Genomic DNA, 6,534 nt, shown 5'->3' on the forward strand with positions numbered 1-6,534 from the left:
TTAGGGTAAACATGAGAGGGGTGATGGTGGGCATGAAGCATGCTACCCGCGCGATGATTCCACGGAAGAAGGGCACCATAATAAACACTGCCAGCATTACAAGTGTTTTAGGAGGACTTTGTCCATATGACTACACCACCTCCAAACATGTAGTGATAGGGCTGACAAGGAACGGCGCAACTGAGCTTGGGAAATACGGGATCCGAGTCAACGCTGTGTCTCTTTATGGACTGCCCGCGGATCTTATAGTTGCGTATTTCAAGAAGGAAGGTGACCCCTCTGCATTTTCGAAAGAAGTGGATAAGCCCGTTGTGGCCGACTTCTGCACTAGAGTTGCCAACTTAGAGGGAACGGTTCTTACAACGGAGGATGTCACAGAGGCAGGTCTGTACTTGGCGAGCGATGAATCTAAATATGTGAGCGGGCATAACCTTGTTGTGGATGGAGGAATCAGTGGAGTTTCTATGCAGACCTAATTTTGTCTCAATCCAAGAATGCCTGAATAGAAAATAGCTCGGGGAGAGCCCTGGTGGGATACCATGCTCGTTTATTGGGAGGGACATTCTTCCATCCCTAACTAACCTTGAGCAGATAAGTATTTCTACTAATTATAAATTTCCAAAAATTATGTTTTATTTATAAATTTTCTCTATGAATTATTCTTGCTAGAAGTTATTTTCTAATATTTCTGTCTCTCGTTAGTGAATTACTTTGTGAAAATTTGTGAGTCTAATTGTATACAAAAGTCATGGTAATGAGGGTGTGCTTCCAAGTCAAACACTATTCAATCATTATATTAGTTAGGATAAATGGGTTGGTTAGTCCTCATGGCCAATTGGTTGAAACCGACAACCAAAGATGATTATTGGTCAATCATTTGAAACCAACAACCTAAGATGATTACAAGTCTTGTCACGAGGGTGCTATAATAGAAAGAGAGGCCAGGGTAGACCATTTGGTGATCCGTAGAGTAAATACAGGTTAATTAGGAGTAAACATGTATATAAATTCTTCACAGGAATTTCTTTACTAGGAAAGTAGTAAGAATTTGTAAAATACTAGGGTGTTTCTATAGACATATATGTCACCCATATTCATATTCACAAGCCCATGTGCAAAAAAAATAATAATAACAGTGACCAACTGCGATAACAAGTAGAATATTAAGATCATATTCTTTATCTGGCTATAGAAAACTGGAGGAAAACTTATCCAATTCAAACATGCAATTATTGTTTTAGAAATGCACCAAATAGTGATAATATGTACACATATATATATATGGGAATACAATATTGTTTGGACCTGGATTACCAGTTATTAATTCAAGACTGGGAAAACTTTCTATTAAGGGCTTCAAACCCATGGCAGAGGTTAATTAATGACAATACAAAAACATATATAAATATAAACATTTGGAATTATAGAGTATGATAATCCATATCAAATCTATGCAGATTTGATTGATTATACATTATTACATGCAGATTTGATTTCTTATAATCTTGGAGAGTAGAGTAAACCCGTAGTAATTCCATGTAATATAAACTAAATTTGAACTGTAGCTACACTCAATAATGTTAACAATTTGTTGAAGGTAGGGTATGAGCAAAGTCATAAATCCCTGTATGCCTCCTGCTCGAGCCCCGATACCACCTGTGGATAGAGGGGAAGTGCTATAAGATAATAAATCCATAGCAACAAACAAGTAAAAATAAAAATCCTCAAAAATTGGTGAAATTCTATGCATCTCGCATGCCGGAAGAAAGGCCTTGGGTTAGTCATCAACCTGGATTAAATTATATGTATTAAACCTATGTTCAAAACAGAAGAGGAACGAGAATGGAATCCACTCGAGGTTTTAGGGTTAAAGAGTCTCCTCCAAAATAGTTCTGTGCAAGTGAGAGGCTTTTCCGTGGAGCAAGGGAGGAGACAGTTACCCTAACTCCCCAAGGAGAGTTACCATCATTAGATTGAGTAAGAATTTGATCGACAGACGTGTAGCCCTCTTATCCAATTAATTCTTCATATCTGAGACAAGACAACTCGATAACTGCATAGCAATAGATATGTCGTTGATTTCAAAAACCTTTTTGAGTCTTTGATCCTAAAGTTCTCATGATCAACAAGGTAGAGCAAATCCCAACAACCAACAATGTCATACACAACCATATGCATTTGGAAGGTTCAAGACATTATGTCGAAGACTTCCAATGGATTTTCATAACATATTTCTATAACCATACAGATGTCAGTCTAACATAATTTAATATTAATACTAGTATAGACTCATCTCATTTTAAGTACGGATTTAACATGAGTTTAAAAGGATCAAATTTATTTACCTGTAAATTTTTTAGAATGAAAAATAAAATGTGTTATTTTTCATTGTTTAAATTGTATTTTTAAATGGTAAATAGAGTAAATAAAGGACCAAATAAAAATTTTAACCATAAAACTTATATATATATATATATATATATATATATATATATATGAAGTTGATATCCACATAAATTAGTTAACATATATCTTCAAATAGTTTATTTAAATTTCTTATTGAAATATTTTTGAAAAGTATAAGATTTAAACATCTTATTCACACATTTTTTTTACTTCTATTTACTTTACAACATATTCATTTTCTTTTTAATTATAGCTCACATTATTTTTCTATTTATAACATAATTTTTATTTTTTATTTTTATTTTAAAGGGAATGGAGGGCAAAGACAAACTTACACATCCCCTCATACTGAGTTATAGAATAAACCCCTAGGCTCAATGAATATTGCTATGATAAACTTTATAATAAGTGTTGTGGAAAAAACCCTATATCCAACCATATTTAGGGCATAGTGTAAAATTCATCATAGTCCCTTATATTACCAATTTTGAGGTCATAACAGATATGTACAAAGACACCATGATACATAAAAGGATGGAGAACTATAATACAGTAAAAAGAATAAATAAAATAATAATAAAGTAAAGAACCATATACATTGTTAGAAGTAAAACCTAAAAGTTTTAGATTAAACCATATTGCTATCAGGGATCATGGAATTGACTCTTTCTCAAGTGGCGAATTACTTGAGATAATAATTTTTTTAGGGGTACATTACACTATCCCTATCTCGATGTAATGATAAGTAAACATTCAATTGAGAATTATAAAAATTTAGGTTGGTTATCCTTATGAGCAACCGTGCTCAAATGTGAAAATGGGATAGAATACTACAACATAAAACAACTTATTATAGACTTGTAACTTGATGACTTCAGCCCATCATAACCACAAGATAACAAAGAAAATTATTGATTATTTTATACCATGGATGAATAACTTGAAAAATCTCATTATGTGGTAAAACAAAAAACGAACAAGGCTACTAGTTCGAAGTGCAGCTTCTAGCCATTTTTTTGATGAATATTTGAGTTAAAAAAAAATGGTCCACTTAATATTGTGTATAATTATTAATATGTAAAGCCGAAGGACATGTTACAAGTTCACAGAGGAAAGACATCAGAAAATACAAATATTTACGAGAATCAGTAGATGAAGCAGCGGTGAACAACAATTATTTTGTTGTAGCACTAGGGTTTTCAGAAACTATAACAGTTTCAGATGGTATCCGAAACCAGCAGATGAAGAACTAGTCAACCGACACTATTTATATAGTAGGACTATGATTCTTAGCCAACTTCAGTATTAACAAATAGTATCATTCAGCTATCATTGGTAGGTGTGCCAGGAGTGATTAACAACACTAATTCCACCATCCATAACAAGGTTATGCCCGCTGACATATCTAGACTCATCGCTAGCCAACTACAGACATAACTCTGCAACATCGTTTGCTGTAAGATTCGTTCCCTCTATGATGGCAACACTGCTGCAAAAGTTGGCCACGACCAGCTTATCCACTTCTTTTGAAAATGAGGAGGTGTTGCCTTTCTTCTTGAAGTACCCAACTGTAAGATCCGAGGGTAGTCCATAAGGAGACACGACATTGACTCAGATGCCATATTTGCCCAGCTCAGCTGCGTCATTCCTCATCAGCCCTATCATTCCATGGTTGGAGGTGTTGTCGCAGTATGGACACACTACTACACCAAGGGCACTTTTGAGACATTTTTTTGAGACAAAACAAATCTTTTGTCTCAAAAAAAGTCTTTTGTCTCAAAAACTCATTTTTTATTTTACATTAAAAATTAATATTAATTGATTTGTCTCAAATATAAGGTTTAAGACAAAAATAGGTTGAGACAAAAATATTTTAAGACAAAACGTTATGTTTAAGACAAAAATAGTTTAAGACAAAAATATTTTAAGACAAAAGTAGTTTGAGACAAAAATTTAAAGACAAAAATAGTTTAAGACAAAATTATTTTAAGACAAAAACAATTTAAGACAAAATTATTTTAAGACAAAAACAATTTAAGACAAAATTAGTTTAAGACAAAACTTTATATTTAAGACAAAAGCATTTTGAGACAAAAATATTTTAAGACAAAACTTTATATTTAATACAATGACCACTTTATATCAAACCTATGTTTATGCTTTTATCTTGACATAGAATGTGTCATCTTTGGGCATGGGGGTAACCAGTCTGTGCCCAATAGTACGCCATATGCAACGAATGTAAATACATTCAAGTGAGATTTCATAGGCATGCCGCTAGGCTCAAATACGCACGACCTTACCCAATGACAAATTTTCCTTTTTGTTCTATTTACTAACTGAACCAACCATGGATCTTCATTCAATTCCCTAAGTAGATTTCATATACCAACAATATTTAGGTTGACATAACTATAACTAGAACCTAGATCAACTAAAATGGAAATAACTTGGTCATGCAACTTACCTTCCCTCTTAATAATGGATGTCTACTGGTCTGCTTGGTAGTTGTCCACTACTACATAAACTCTCGGCATGTTCTGAGCTATATCACCTATTGTCCAAGCTTCTTGAGCACTATAGATCTTTGGGCCAACATTTTGTTGATGTGGATAATCCCTTCTTCTATGATGTTCACCAGAAATCCAACATTTTAGTGGCTCTCATCCCTCAAACTTGGTCTACTCTAGTGCTAGTTGTTGCACATTTTCCTTAACAACAACGTTATATTTTTTGTTGAAATTGGTTTACAGGGGTTGGTTGCTTACCTTCCCTATCTTTTGAGTTTTTCTTGGGCTAATTTCTCTTATTTCTGGCATTGTCCTTTTCCTACCATTTTCCCTCGATCTCTGGCCTACATTTTTCTTGCTCATAATAGTGCTTCAGCGTTTTTATGGCATCCTTCAAATTTAATGGTTCCAGAAACTTAATTTTATCTTTGAATGCCACATGAAAGCCACTAATGAACCTTTGAATCTTTGCTTTCTCATGATTGAGATATGTACATACCTCAATAGCCATAGGAACTTCGTGATGTATTCCTCATCTAATAATGGCCCCATCTTGAGTTCATAGAACTCCTTTTCATTTCCATCATAATAGTGTTCAGAAAGATATTGCTTTGTGAATAACTTTTCAAATTTTGTCCAAGTCAACTCCCTCTCAACAATCACTCTAACATTCTTCAGATCTTCCCACCATATATTTGTTTTTCCCTTCAAGTTGTAGGTGGCAACTCTAGCTTTCATATTTTTAGAATAGTTATGTATTCTAAAAAACTTCTTCATGCCCAATAGCCAAGATTTTTCATCCTCTACCTTCGTCATATCCCCATCAAATGTGAGTGGCTTGGTTTTCTTAAACTCCTTAGGTGTGTAATCATTTTCCTTTCTTCTTGGATGATGATGATGATGGTGATGATTAGAACAATGATAGTTCCTCCTAGTAGTAGAACTAGATGGTTTTTTAGCATGATGCACATCAATGTTGGCTCCTCCTCTTGGGGTGCTCATTGGTGCATCTCCCTTCAAGGTGTCCTAGCTTTCAGGCTTAATCCTCTTCCTAGAACTTCCACCATCTGCCTCATTGGTATACTCCTCTCATCTCTGAGGGCTCCTTCTATCTCTATAACTGACCCTCATCTCGAATTGCCTCTACCTCTGCAAATCTAAAAGACTTTTCATAATGACTGCATTTATCTTAGCTTACTTCTCTTCAGCTCTCACTAGCCTCTTATTATCTTCCTTGAAGCTTCTAACTTTAGCCCTTAGGCTTCTTAGGGTATCCATCCAATCTAAAGAGTGAATCCCTACCCTTTGGTTAACTGATATTTCCTCTTCATTGACCCTGACCTCTTCACTTCCATAATGAGACTACTAAGAACTATACTGGACCATTCCAGTCCTCATTTCTACCTTGGCTTTGTCTTATGCTACTTATGATGTGTTTTCAATCACACACGCTATTAGACAATGAAAATAGATAAATAAATACATAGTTATGGCCATGAATTTGAAGCTCATGGAGTTGCCATGGTAATCCCTGCTGTAACAAGGAAACCAAATTAACATACTCGTGATGTTCAATATCTCACATGCATCAATTACAATTCAAGTAATTTAAGTTGTT

The 6,534-nt window shown here is 34.5% G+C and overlaps 1 pseudogene; it reads left to right on the forward strand.

Annotated features, from left to right (window-relative positions):
• Positions 1 to 11: 11 nt before the first annotated feature.
• On the forward strand, positions 12 to 476 carry LOC149139749 (short-chain dehydrogenase reductase 2a pseudogene; annotated as a pseudogene).
• The last annotated feature ends 6,058 nt before the right edge of the window (positions 477 to 6,534 follow it).

The sequence above is a fragment of the Pinus tabuliformis genome, chromosome X (genome assembly GCF_031772625.1).
Source record: "Pinus tabuliformis cultivar Carrire ecotype Pingquan chromosome X, CPIR1, whole genome shotgun sequence".
NCBI lineage: Eukaryota > Viridiplantae > Streptophyta > Pinopsida > Pinales > Pinaceae > Pinus > Pinus tabuliformis.